The sequence below is a fragment of the Artibeus jamaicensis genome, unplaced genomic scaffold (genome assembly GCF_021234435.1).
Source record: "Artibeus jamaicensis isolate MK-2021 breed Jamaican fruit bat unplaced genomic scaffold, CSHL_Jam_final contig_240, whole genome shotgun sequence".
Lineage (NCBI taxonomy): Eukaryota > Metazoa > Chordata > Mammalia > Chiroptera > Phyllostomidae > Artibeus > Artibeus jamaicensis.
In genome coordinates, this window is record NW_026521506.1 from 6,388,696 (window position 1) to 6,403,999 (window position 15,304).

Here is a 15,304-nt window from a genome sequence, read left to right on the forward strand (position 1 = left end):
TGTAAAGATTCTTACATTTTTAAGCATGTACATTCATTGCACTTAATTTAAATGATGTTCTGCTACTAGATGATTGCTGAAACATTAGAACAATCTCTAAAGGAACATGAAAAATGAAATCACTAGTGTCATATCAATGTTCTATTTCTTTTTTTCAGGTTTCTATTGTTTTATTAGAGCTATCCCAATTCCCCTCTTCCTTCCACCCACCCCCTCTCCCACAGTCAATCCCCACCCTGTTGTTCATGTCCATGGGTCATTTATACCTCCTCCTTGACCTCAACCTTCTTCCTATTCTCCCATATACCCCTTCCCACTCCTTTCTGGTTACTGTCAATTTGTTCTTTATTTCCATATCTCTGGTTCTATTTTGTTTTCTTGTTTGTTTTGTTGATTAAGTTCCACTTATAGGTGAGATCATATGGTATTTGTCTTTCACCACCTAGCTTATTTCACTTAGCATAATGCTCTCCAGTTCCATCCATGCTGTTGCAAAAGGTAGGAGGAGTTCCTTCTTTATTTCTGCTGTGTAGTATTATATTGTGTAAATGTACCACAGTTTTTTGGTCCAGTCATTTACTACTAGGCACTTAGGCTGTTTCCAGTACTTGGCATTGTAAATAACACTTCTTGGAACATAGAGGTGTATTGGTTCTTTTCAACTGGTGTTTCAGGATTCTTAGGGTATAATCCCAGCAGTGGAACTGCTGGATCAAAAGCAAGTCCCATTTTTAGTTTTTAGAGGAAATTCCATACTGCTTTCCATAATGGCTGTACCAGTCTGCAATTTCACCAAGACTGCATCAGGGTTCTCTTTTTTCCACATCCTCACCCGCACTTATTTGTTGATTTGTAAATGATGGCCATTGTGACTAGTGTATGGTGGTATCACACTGTGGTTTTAATTTGCATCTCTTTGATGGCTAGTGATGTTGAGCATTTTTTCATATGTCTGTGGGCCCTCTATATGTTTTCCCTAGAGAGGTGTCTGTTCAGGTCCTTTGCCCATTTTTTAATTGGATACTTCAATTGGTATTGAGTCATATGAGTTCTTTATATATTATGGAGATCAAGCCCTTGTCTAGGGTATCATTGGCAAATATGTTTTCCCATATGATTGGTTCCTTTTTCATTTTAATGATGTTTTCTTTAACAATGCAGAAACATTGTAATTTGATGTAGTCTCATTTGTTTATTCCTTCCTTTATTTCCCTTGCTCTAGGGGATGTATCTGAACATATTGCTGTGTGGGGTATCTGAAATTTTCCTGGTTATGTTTTACTCTAGGACTTTTATGGTGTCACAGTTTATGTTTAAGTCTTTTATTCATTTTGAATTTATTCTGGAATATGGGATAAATAGGTGGCCCAGGTTCATTTCTTTGCACATATCTATCCAGATCTCCCAACACCATTTGTTGAAGAGGCTATTTTACTCCATTTTATGCTCCAGCCACCTTTGTCAAATATTAACAGACCATAGAGAGATGGGTTCATTTCTGGGACCTTTATTCTATTCCATTGATCTACACGTCAGTTCTTAGGCCAGTACACGACTGTTCTGATTACAGTGGCCTTGTAATATAGTCTGATATCAGTATTGTGATCCCTTCTACTTTGCTCTTCTATCTTAAGATTGTTGAGGTTATTCAGGTTTTTTTTTGGTACCATATAGATTTTTGAAATATTTGCTCTAAATCTGTGAAATATGTCATTGATATTTTAGTAGGGAATGCATTAAACAAGTAGATTGCTTTCAGTAGTATGGATATTTTAATGATATTAAATCTTTTAATCCATGAACAATATATAACTTCTTTCTTCAGTATTCTGTAGTTTTCTGATGACAGGATTTACCCTTCTTGGTTAAGTTTATTCCTAGAGAATTTATTTTTCTTGTTGCTATAGAAAATGGGATTTTTTTCTAGTTTCGCTTTCTGATATTTCATTGGTGGTGTACAAATATGCCTTTGATTTCTAAATATTGAGTTTGTATTCTGCCATTTGCCAAATTCATTATTAGGCCATGTAGTTTTGGGTGGAGTCTATAGGGTTTTCTACGTACACTATCATGTCATCAGCAAACAGTGACAATTTTATTTCCTCCTTTCCAACTTGGATGCCTTTTATTTCTTTTTTCTTGTTTGATCACTGTGGCTAAATCTCCCAATAATATGTTGAATGAAAGTGGTGACGTGATCGCTTCGGCAGCACATAAACTAAAATTGGAACGATACAGAGAAGATCAGCATGGCTCCTGCACAAGGATGACACGCAAATTCATGAAGCATTCCATATTTTTATCAATTTCAGAAGCTGAGACTACCAAGAAGAGTCTCAGACAATGGGAAGACAAAGAAACAATCCCCAAATGAAAGAAAAAGCAAAAACTTTAGAAAGAATATTAGATGAAATACAGGCTAATCAACTATCAGATAGTGAATTGAAAGCACTGGTTATTACGAAGTTCAAAGAGTTCACAATGAGCTATCAGAAACTACAGGGGAACTATAATGATCTCTCTGCAAACTACATCAACAGGAAAAAGGAAATAGAAAATATCAGCAAGGGACAAGAGGAAATGAAGAATACAATTTCCGAATTGAAGAACACAGTAGAAAGTTTCAAAAGTAGGATAGGTGGGGCAGAGGATAGAATTAGTGAGTTGGAGGACAAGGTAGAAAGCATCTCACAGAAAGAGCAAGAAAATGAAAAGAGGCTCAGAAAGAATGAAGAGTGATTAAGAGAAATGCAAGACAATATGAAACGTAATAATATCCGAATAATAGGAATACCAGAAGGAGAAGAAGAAGAACAAGGGATAGAAAACGCATTTGAAAGTAATCAGAGAAAATTTCCATAATTTGATGAGAGAAAAAGTCTCACAAATCCAGGAATCACAGAGTCCCAATCAAGAGGAACCCAAGGAGGCCCACTTCAAGACACATCATCATCAAAATGGCAAAATTCCAAGACAAAGAGAGAATCTTAGAGGCAGCAAGGGAGAAAAAAGAAGTAACATACAAGGGAGCCCAATAAGGTTAGCTACCAACTTCTCAATGGAAACACTCCAAGCAAGAAGAGAATGGCAAGAAATATTCCAAGTAATGAGAACCAGAGGCCTACAACCAAGGCTACTTTACCCAGCAAGGCTCTCAATCAAGATAGAAAGCCAAATAAAGAGCTTCCAAGACAAAAGAAGACTAAAAGAATATGCCTCCACCAAACCAGCTCTACAAGAAATACTAAAAGGACTGCTAAAGGGAAGGAAGGAAAAGATGGAGACAGAGAGAAACACAAGTACAAAAATGGCAATGAATAAGTACCTATCAATAATAACCTTAAACGTAAATGGATTAAATTCTCCAATCAAAAGACACAGAATAGCTGCATGGATAAGAAAGCATGACCCACACATATGCTGCCTACAAGAGACCCACCTCAGAACAAAAGACTATCACAGACTAAAAATGAAAGCCTGGAAACAAGTTTTCCAAGCAAATGGGCAAGAAAAAAAAGCTGGGTTAGGAATTCTCATATCTGACAAAATAGACTTCAAAAACAAGGGCCATAAAGAGAGACCCAGAAGGTCACTTCATAATACTCAAGGGAAGAATCCACCAAGAAGACATTAACATCGTAAACATATATTCACCAAATATAGGAGCACCCAAATATATCAAAAAAATCTTAGAGGACTTCAAGAAAGATATTGACAGCAACACAATTATAGTAGGGGATTTTAACACCCCACTATAAAAAATGGACAGATCTTCCAAACAAAATATCAACAAAGATATTGCGGCATTAAACAACATCCTAGATGAAATGGACTTAAATTATATATAGAGAGAGCCCTTCATCCCAAAGAAGCTAAATACACATTCTTTTCAAATGCACATGGAACATTTTCAAAGATAGACCACATGTTAGGACACAAAACGAGCCTCAAAAAATTCAAGAAAATTGAAATCATACCAAGCATTTTCTCTGATCACAAGGGACTGAAATCGGAAACCAACCCCAAAGAAAAAGACCCAAAGCACCCAAAATCATGGAGACTGAATGGTATGCTATTAAACAATGAATGGGTCAAGAATGAAATTAGGGAAGAAATCAAAACGTTTCTGGAAACAAATGAAAATGATCTCACCACAACCCAAAACTTTTGGGACACAGCGCAGGCAGTCCTGAGAGGGAAGTTTATAGCAATACAGGCCTACCTAAAGAAGATGGAAATATTTCAAACAAACAACCTAACCCTACGCCTGCAAGAACTTGAGGAACAACAACAAAGACAGCCCAGAGCAAGCAGAAGGAAAGAAATAACCAAGATTAGAGCAGAATTAAATGACATAGAAACTAAAAGCACAATTCTAAGGATCCATGAATGCAGGAGTTGGTTATTTGAGAAGATAAACAAAATAGACAAGCCTTTAAGTAGGCTCATCAAGAAAAGAAGAGAGAAGACACAAATAAATACAATCAGAAATGAAAGAGGAGAGATTACAACTGATACCACAGAAATAGAAGGGATTGTAAGAAATTACTTTGAAGAACTGTATGCCAAGAAATTAAAAAACCTAGGGGAAATGGACACATTTCTAGAAACTCAGTGAAAAAGAATCAGAAAATCTAAATACACCAATAACAGCAAAAGAAATGGAAGCAGTCACCAAAAAACTCCCATCACACAAAAGCCCTGGACCAGATGGTTTCACAGGAGAATTCTACAAAGCATTTAAGGAAGAGCTAACCCCTATTCTCCACAGACTATTTCAAAAAATCCAGAAGGATGGAAACCTCACAAATTCTTTTTGTGAAGCCAGCAACATCTTAATTCCAAAACCAGATAGAGACACAACAAAGAAAGAAAACTTCAGGCCAATATTGCTGATGAACATAGATGCTAAAATCCTCAACAAAATATTGGCAAATCGCATCCAACAATATATCAAAAAGATCATACACCAAGACCAAGTGGGATTCACCCCAGGATGCAAGGATGGTTCAATGTTCGCAAATCACTAAATGTAATACATCATATAAACAAAAGCAAAGACAAAAACCATATGATCATATCAATAGATGCGGAAAAAGCTTTTGATAAGGTACAACACCCATTTATGATAAAAACACTCAGCAAAGTGGGAATAGAGGGAGCATTCCTCAAAATAATAAAGGCCATATATGAGAGACCTACAGCCAACATCACACTCAATGGGCAAAAACTAAAAGCTTTTCCACTAAGATCAGGAACAAGACAAGGATGTCCACTTTCACCACTTCTATTCAATATAGTTTTGGAAGTTTTAGGTGCAGAGATCAGTCAAGAAAAGGAAATAAAAGGCATCCAAATAGGAAAGGAGGAAGGAAAACTGTCACTGTTTGCAGATGACATGACAGTGTACATGGAAAAACCTATAGACTCTACCCAAAAACTGCTCAAACTAATTAATGAATTTGGCAAAACAGCGGGTTACAAAGTCAATATCCAGAAATCAAAGGCATTTTTGTATACCAACAATGAATCAGGGAAAAATTCCATTTGATATAACAAAAAGAAAAATAAAATATCTGGGAATAAACCTAACTAAGGAGGTAAAAAAAAACTGTATGCAGAAAACTGCACAGCCCTGAAGAAAGAAATCAGGGAAGACACAAACAAATGGAAACATATACCTGTTCATTGATTGGAAGAATTAACATCATCAAAATGTCCATACTACCCAAAGCAATATACAGATTCAATGCAATACCTATTAAAGTACCAATGGCATATTTCACAGACATAGAACAAACACTTCAAATATTTATATGGAACCATAAATGACCCCGAATAGCAGCTGCACTTTTCAGAAAGAAGAACAAAGTAGGAGGGATCACAATATCTGATATCAAACTGTATTACAAGGCCACTGTAATCAAAACAGCCTGGTACTGGCATAAAAACAGGCACATAGACCAATGGAACAGAACAGAGAGCCCAGAAATCAACCCAACTCTCTACAGTGAATTAATATTCGACAAAGGGGGCAGTAACATAAAATGGAGTAAAGATAGCCTCTTCAACAAATGGTGCTGGGAAAACTGGACAGCTACGTGCAAAAAAATGAAACTTGAGCACCAACTTACACCATATACCAAAATAAATTCAAGATGGATAAAAGACTTGAATATAAGCCGTGATACCATTAAAGTCCTAGAGGAGAACATTGGCAAGAAAATCTCAGATATTTCACGCAGCAACTTTTTACTGTTATGTCCCCTAGAGCAAAGAATATAAAGGAAAGAATAAACAAATGGGATCTCATCAAAATAAAAAGCTTCTGTGTGGCTAAAGAAAAGAGTATTAAATTAGCAAGACAACCAATTGTATGGGAAAACATATTTGCCAGTGATACCTCAGACAAAGATTTAATCTCCAAAATATACAAAGAACTTACATGACTCCACTCTAAGAAGACAACCAACCCAATTAAAAAATCGGAAAAGGACTTGAACAGACACTTCTCCAAGGAGGACATACAGAACATCCAGAGACACATGAAGAGATGCTCAATATCATTAGCTATCAGAGATATGCTAATTAAAACCACGAGACACCACTTTACACCAGTCAGGATGGCTATCATAAACAAAGCAACAAACAACAAATGTTGGAGAGGGTGTGGGGAAAAAGGGTCCTTAGTTCACTGTTGGTGGGATTGCAGACTGGTACAACCATTATGGAAAAAAATATGGAATTTTCTCAGAAAAATAAAAATGTACCTGCCTTTTGACCCAACAATTCCACTGCTAGGAGTATATCCTAAGAATCCTAAAACATCAATATCAAAGAACCTATGCATCACAATGTTCATAGCAGCACAATTTACAATAGCCAAGAGTTGGAAGGAACCTAGGTGCCCATCAGTAAATGAATGGATCAAAAAATTGTGGTACATTTACCCAATCGAATTCTATGCAGCAGGGAGAAAGAAGCAGCTCCTACCCTTTGCAACAACATGAACGGAACTGGAAAGCATTATGCTGAGTGAAATAGGCCAGGCATTGAAAGACAAATACCATATGATCCCACCTTTAACAGGAAGCTAAACAACAAAACAAACAAGCAAGCAGAAAAAACAAAAAACAAAGACACTGAAATAGAGAACAATGGGATAGTGACCAGAGGGGTGCAGGAAGGGAAGTTAAGGGGAAAATGGGGGAGGGATTTGGAGGAACAAATAGGAAGGACACAGGGACAAGAACTAAGGGGGGTGGAAATGGGAGGGAGGTGGGGAGCATGGGGCGGGGGAGGCTGGGATGGGAGAAATAGACAAAAAAACTGTACTTGAAAAATAACTAAATAAAATTAAAAAAAAGAAAGTGGTGAAAGTGGAAACACTTTTCTTGTTCCTGATCTCAGTGGGAAAGCTTATAGTTTTTGTCCATTAAGTATGTAGTCGGCAGCAGGTTTTTCATATATAGCCTTTATTATTTTGAGGTATGAACCCTCTATTCCCACTTTGCTGAGTGTTTTTATTATAAATGGGTGCTGGATCTTATCAAATGGTTTTTCAGCTTCTATTGATATGATCATGTGATTTTTGCCTTTCATTTTTTCATGTAGTATATTATGTTTATTGATTTGCAAATATTGTACCATCTTTGCATCCCTGGGATTATTCCCACTTGATCATGGTGTATGATCTTTTTAATGTATTGCTGGATCCAGTTTACCAATATGTTGTTGAGGATTTTAGCATCTGTGTTCATCAGAGATAGTGGCCTGCGGTTTTTCTTTATTTGTTGTGTGTTTACCTTCTTTTACAATTAGGATAATATTGGCCTCATAAAAAGAGTGGTTTCTTCCCTCTTATTGATTTTTTAAAAATAGTTTGAGAAGTATAGGAGTTAGCTATTCCCTAAATGTTTGGTAAAATTCTCCTGTGAAGCTGTCCTGTCCGGGGCTTTTGTATGCCAAGTGTTTTTTTTATTACTGCTGCAATTTCATTAGTTGTCATCAGTCTATTCAGGTTTTCTGCTTCTTCTCGAATCAGTTGTGGAAGATAATATGTTTCTAGAAATTTGTTCATTTCACCCAAGTTATTACATTTCTTGGCATATAGTTGTTCATGGTAATTTCTTACAATGCTTTGTATTTCTGTGATATCAGTTGCAATTTCTCCTCAGATCTTTTGTGCTGAGGTGGGTCTCTTGTAGCCAGTATATATGAAGGTCAAGTTTCCTCGTGCATTCAGCTAAACTATGTCTTTTGATTGGAGCATTTAATTCATTTACATTTAAGGTTATTACTGATAGATACCTATTCGCTGCCATTTTTCCCCTTTGTATCTGCATTCCTCTCTCTCTTCTTCTTAAAGCAGTCCTTTTAGCATATCTTGCAATGTTGGTTTGGTGCAGATGTATTCTTTTAGACTTTTCTTTTGTTGTTGGGGGCACTCCTTATTTCACCTTCCTTTTAAAGTAAGAGCCTTGTTGGGTAGAGTAGTCTTGGTTGCAGACCATTGCTTTTCATTACTTGGAATACTTCTGGCCATTCCCTTCTGGTTTGTAGTGTTTCTGTTGAGAAATCAGCTGATGGCCTTATTGGATCGTTCTTGTAAGTTACTGGCTGTTTCTTCCTTGTTGCCTTTAACATTCTCTCTTTGTCTCTAAATATTGCCATTGTAAATATGTACCTTGGAATAGGCCTCTTTGGGTTCATCTTGATAGGGATCCTGTGTGCTTCTTGGACTTGCAAAACTTTTTCCCTCATTAAGTTAGGGAAAACTCCTGTCATTACTTTTTCAAACAGGGTTTCTACTACTTGCTTCTCTTCTTCTCCTTCTGCTATCCTTATGATACTGATATTATTATGCTTCATGTTGTCCTGCAACTCCCTTAAAACATCTTCATTCTTTCTGAGTTGTTTTTTGTTGTTGTTGTTGCTCTGGGAATATTTTCTACCTTGTCCTCCAGCTCACTGATTTTATACACTGCTTCATGTAGCTTGCATTTAACTCCTTCTACTCTGTTCTTCATTTCAGATATTGTATTCTTCATTTCATCCTGGCTCTTACTGATAGCTTCTATTTTCTTTTTCATGCTGGTGTAGTTTACAGTAAGTTCCTTATAGTTTCCCTGGAGTTCTTTGTAGTTCTCACTGAACTCATCCTTAAAACCATCATTTTGAACTCAGTGTCTGATTGTTTGCTTGCCACTATTTCATTTACCACTCTTTCTGAGGAGTCCTCCTTTCCTTAGGTGACTTTTCTTTGTTCCTGTTTCTTAGATTGATCTGCTTTGACTCCCTGTCTTTGCGGTATGAACTTCTGGGAGACATCTGGAATTTAGTGGTGCAGTACCCTTGTTCTCCCAAACTTGATGTACTTGGGTACCCTTTTTATCCTCATGTGGGCTCTTTGCTTATAATTGGATTTTGGTTGTTGCTGGGTCATTCTTTGGTGGGTCTTTCCCTATGGCTGGCTGACTGAGGGTTACTCCTCCCACCATGTCTTGTATACTGTTGTACAGGTACATTATCTTCTCTTTCTGGACCTGTCCCTGGTGATGTCAGACTGTCCTAGTGTGGCACTAGGCAGCCTGTTCAAGACCACCAGTGATCCACAGTCCAACTGTCTCCTTCAGTTGTTAATCTAGTTAACCTATAATCTACAGTCAAGCTTAAGCACCACAGGGTGGGGCAGAGTAATTCCTGTGGACAGACCTATTCTCCTTGGGCTGATAACACTTTGAGGGAACTGTTATACCTGAACAAGATGGCTTTGCAGTATGGGGAATGACTCAGCACAGGGATCCTGGTGGCTGCTACCTCAGTTCTTTCCCCAAAGCCAATGTTATCATACTCTCCTCAGATCTTTCTAGTTCACTCTGCAACCTCTATTGCTGGAACCTAGGGAAAGTGGCTGCAGACAAAATTGTGTGCATTAGCCCTTTAAGAGGCTTTGGGTGTCTACAACCATTTCTCCCTGGCAGACAGAAACAGCACTGCTTTTCACAGCTGTATGTGCTGTAGGCTAGGGAGCCCAGCTTGGGTTTCAGGCATCATGCTTCTCAGGGGGAGCCCCCTCAGCTGCTGAAAATTTCCTTTGGCACTTTAGCTGTCGCCCATGGGAGTCCAGCCATCCCTCTTGCACCTACTCCATACTCCATACTAGTCACATTGTGGTGAAGTTGTTTCTTCTGTCTGTCTTTAGTTATAAGGCTTCTTTACAGTTATTGTCCAGTTGATTATAATGGATGATTTCTTGACAATCTTGTTGTAATTCCAAATTGGTCCTGGAAGGAGGTTAGGGTAGTCTCTACTTACTCCTCCAATATCTTGGATCCTCTCCCTCTAGTGTTCTATTTATTAACCTGAGTAGTAGTTACATTACAGAAGAATGAATGTCTAGTGGGGAAATAAAGGCAGAGCCCTCACCTTTGTCATCTAACAAAGAACTTAATATAGTAGGCTAAATGCAAAGGCTCACTTGTTGACCCAGTAATTTTGAGCTTGGTCTGATAAGACTGCCAGGCATTCTGAGCAACACAAACAAAACTATGATAGTGCAGGAGCTGGTGGGGGAGCCCTTGAAAGTCTGTGTGTATCATCTCCACTAGCTGGGGAAAGGAAAACCTTGAGACTTTATATTTATTCCAAGGCCTGGAATGGAGAAAGTGAGGGGGACCATAGTGCCCAGAGGGAAAAAACACATTAAGCAACTTTGGTTAACTGCCTGTTACCTGTTCTGTATGCAAAATAAACAAACAGAGCCTGGAGGAAGATAAGAATTTGGGCTAACCAACCCTCACACATACCCACATTTGGGTAGTCACATCACCCTGATAGAGGTGAGGAGAAACTGGCACCACATTTGACTGTCAATCAAAATGTAACTTCTTCACCCCCATCCCACCATCTATATAAGTCCTCAGAACAAATGATGCACTTTCTTGGGTCTTGGCCCTCTTGGCTCTTTTTGCCACATTGGCAGCCCCTGCTTAGGGGGTTCCTGGCCACCTGGCCACTGGTCACCTGGCCTCTGGCCATTCTGTTTTTGCTACCTCTGCTCTAGCCACCCTTGCTTTTGCTTTCCCATTAGAACTTAGCATTAATCAACTTTGTTTGCATGCTAGTATGTTCACTGATCCGTAATTCTTCACTGTGTTGGTGAAAAGAACTGATTTTCTGTGAGTTTCTGCTGGAACATTTGGTTCCATGATTGAGGTCTTGCCCTTGTATCCAGCAATTTGGAATACAGTGAGCACAGTCTCTCACCTCTGGGGTAAAGGAGATGCTGTGCTGTGGGGGTGGGACATTCAAATGTGCTAGGCCTGTGTTTAGAGGTAGAAAGAATGAATATGGAATGAGTGCTTGGATTCCACTTGGTCTCTGAGGGCAAAGGAGGCACGTTCTCCCTCCAGCCTGAGTCCTCAAGCATATCTTCATGAGTAGGGGTCTTGTGGAGGTGTCTAAGGTCGATCCCTAAGATGTGCAGGGGCCTCATAGGGTATTTTCTTCACCCACTTACCCTTAGCTTTTTCTTCCTCTAAACCTGACCAGAAGAAAACTCATTTTAGAACATTGGCCTGTCTTAAGCTTGCAGCATCTCTCTTCCCCATGTAACTTCTTCCATCTCTCTCCTGCAAATGAATTTACAGCATCTCTTTCTCCCCCAGGTGGTTTATTAGAACATCTCTCTTCTCTAGCACTTCAATTTACATCCAAATACTCCTTCCAGGATATGCAGGATAGGGGCAATGTTATATTTGCTGGGCAAAAGTCTTGCTCTCTCCCTCTTGCTAAATTGCAGTACCCTGTGGGCAGGGGTCAAGCATATAAAAGCCATGAGAGCACTTCCTGCAACAAAGACACCTGTGAGAGGATAAGCTGCTATGTGGACCAGCACAGAACTAGGTTTCCTGCCAGCCACAAGCAGGAGTTCATGCAATGAGAGGAACACTGTAAAGCAATCACACTCCCATCCTCGTAGTGCATTTTCCACTTGGGTTTAGTTCTCGAGAGGAGAAAGAAAGATTTTATCCCTCTGTGGGATGTGCTTTTTTTCCAGGTTCTTTTCTTGCAATTATAACTTTCTTTGCTCAAATTTGCTTCATTCATAAATTTCTCCTCTTCATTTTATAATATACTGCTTAGGTCACATGTTTGGTAACTTAATCAGATTTAAGTTTTAGGGGACTTATCATGCTTACTATAGAATGTTGGGCATGTATATTGCAGAAAGTTCAGGTAAGTCATAGATGGTCTGTGCGAATTGAAGAAGGATTGTGTAGGGTGAATGAAGGAAGAAGAAGGAATAAAGGAAGTGAAGGAAAGAGAAGAAGAAAGAATAAAGTAGGGGAAGGAAGGAGAAGGTAAAAAGGAATAAAGGAAAGAAATTATATCCCACATCTATGTGTAGCATGGAAAGGAAGGATATCGGAAGTAGAAAAGAATAAGGGGAGATAAGCATACAAGTCTTTGAAACACTGTAAAATTCTAGATGTAGGAACTACTGGGTCCTGAGAACAATAGGGTAATTCAAAGGAAGCAAGCTAATCAGCCTTAAGTTTTAGGGAACTTATGCTTATTTTAGAATTTTGTTTCTTAAAGAAGGAAAATGGGCATAAGTCTTTGAAACACTGCAAATTACTCAAACTCATTACAGCTTGCAGAAACAGCAAGGTGCCTGCCTTTCCCATGCAGAGGGAAAAAAGTACAGTTTAAAACTCAAGCCGTTTTTCAGCCACCCTTGGGGGCTGAGCGTGATATCTCAGCTATTTTTTCCAGATTCCTGAGCAGAGTGTGGGAGAGCACACTAATGATAGGACAACTTCCCAGCTGCCTCCCAGGGAATAATTGCCACTGATTAACTCTAACTCCTTGCTAAGATTTTTGCTCCCAGAAAGATGGAGGAACTACCAAGACTCTTTCTCAACCTTCTAGAAAAGAAGCCAGGCAGTCTTGCCACTGTTCAGGCTGTGTAGCCTCACCCCAGGTAAAATGGGCAGTTAGGGACAAAGAAATTAATTTCTCAGCCTAATATACTTTCATTTACAATTTTTTGTATAATCACAGATTTATGGCCTAGTTTGGACTACAGATTGTTCTCTCCCACTGCTACACTGTAGATGAAAATGACACAAAGATCTACTAAGACTTATGTCAATAAATTAGCTAGTCATCATACTTAACAGCACACAGCAACCAGGGGAAATTACAATCCCAGATCAGGACACTAACTAACTCTATTGAGTTAGGACAAGAAGGGAAGACTAAAACCCTACCTTTTCAGGGGTAATTAACTAAGGCTTTATAAAAGTACAAAAATCAACCCCTAAGTCTACTAAGGGCTGGACACTTCTAGAAATACATTTACCCACTGAGCAACTGATAGAAACAGCCCTCAGTATTTTTAACACTCTAGTAAGGGCAAAGGAAGAGCAAAAGCTACCACGGAATAGAAACAAAGGCTCACTTGTCAGTTACAACTTTCTAACAGATAACAGCTGTGTTGGGGTACTCCTTCCATTGGCCCAAAGGAATACAGAGACAAACATTCAGGAAGGATCTGTCCAGAATGGAGATGGCCGTTCTGGAAAACGCAGGGTCTTATGTTCTGGAGCACTGCCGAGTCGCTCAGGCTACAATCTCAGACATGAGAGATGTGAGCTCTTTAGCCTTCTAGTGTTTCCCAGTCCCAGATGTCCCTACATCTGTCCAAAATGGAGATGTCCGTTCTGGACAAGGCAAGCTCTCTGGTCCCAGGACCACGAGGTCTTCAAGTTATGACCCTAGATGTAAGCTCTCTAGCTTTCTGGTGTTTCTTCTTTCCAGATGGGAAATTAGGAATCCATCCCAGACAGAATTCCATTAGGCTGTATTCTTTCCAACTGGTGACAGTTTGACCCCAAAACTCTAAAGAAGGAAAGATTAATATTTTTTGCAACACTGCTTGGCCTCAGTATCAGTTTAGCTGAAGGGGAATCTTGGCTAATATATGTGAGTTTAAATCACAATACCATATTCCAATTTAATAACTTTTACACGCACCTAGGCAGGTATTCAGAACTCCCATACACACAAGAATTTTTCTGTCTAAAGGGCAGAGGAGACCTCTACTACAAATTTAAGCTATATCCTACCATAATATCATCTAATAGCCATTCCATAGGCACTTTCCCATCCACATTCCCACCCTACAACTAGAAGAGGGAGGCCATGGCTCAGGAGAAGGAATGGAAGGAGGCTAGGCACACCCAAGTTCTAGCTGTGCTTAAGGGACATTCACAATCATGTCTTATGGGCACTGCACAGCCCGCTCCAAATAATGCTGAGTGTCATGTGTGCTGGGAGCTAGGGCATTGGGCCAAGGAGTGTCCTAATAAAAATAAGCCTCCTTGAATGCTCTGCTTGAAATGCAAGGCTATAGGCCATCAGGCAGCCCTCTGTCCCTGGGACAATAAGGGCCAGATGGCAAGGGTGTGGCTTGGCTTCTGTACCCTGATGGGTTGACTAAAGAGTTCATCTAAAGGTTCCTTGTGTGAGTTTCAGCATAGCAGACTTAAAGATCAAGTGTTGCTCTCGTGTTTATGCAAACAAATAAGCAAAATTAATGCTAGACTTTATTCAGTCTCTTTAATGACAATAGGGGTGATCTCAGGGAGAAAAATCATAATTCAAGGACATTAGACTAGTGCAGCTCTCTTCAAAGTTTGTTTTCATTTAGAAGTTAAAACTAGGTTTATAACATCATCTAAGATACTGAATTTATAACCAAGAAGGATCTGCCAAATTGCCACTGTTAAATGTCATTCTAGGAAAGGCCTTGCAATTGGATGCCTTCCCAAAAGACAGTCTCACACACTCAGAGCCTGATTTGTGGGTTGTTATGTAAATTAACTATTCTGTACAAGTTTGCTCATTGTAGGTTTGGCTATCCACCTGATGAGCTCCTGTACTCAGGGGGCTGAGTTTTATTAAAGATCTAGAAGATCTTTAATATCTCAAGACCTTGAATAACAGCTGGCCGAACAATGAACGTCTCCCTATGATATCCAATTGACAACATATCCTTCCCTAAAGCTAATGGGAATAGACATGGATAACAATTAACCTGGACTGTTCCCCCTTAAGGAATTTAGGGACAGCCCTCATTTATTTGGGCAAGCATTGGTAGAGGACTTGGGGGAGCATTGTTTTAGGGGGTAGCCTAATAACCCAATATATAAAATACCTACTTGTCTGTTCCCCCACAGAGGAACTGGGCCATGAATGTATGGTACAGGCCCTGAATTGTTTTCCACCATTAATG

General features: G+C 39.2%; 1 non-coding gene across 1 annotated transcript; it reads left to right on the forward strand.

Moving 5' to 3' along the window:
- Nucleotides 1-2,194: 2,194 nt before the first annotated feature.
- Nucleotides 2,195-2,301, forward strand: LOC119045887 (U6 spliceosomal RNA). Its single transcript, XR_005081872.2, has one exon. It is a non-coding gene; the product is annotated as a U6 spliceosomal RNA (small nuclear RNA).
- Nucleotides 2,302-15,304: the final 13,003 nt, after the last annotated feature.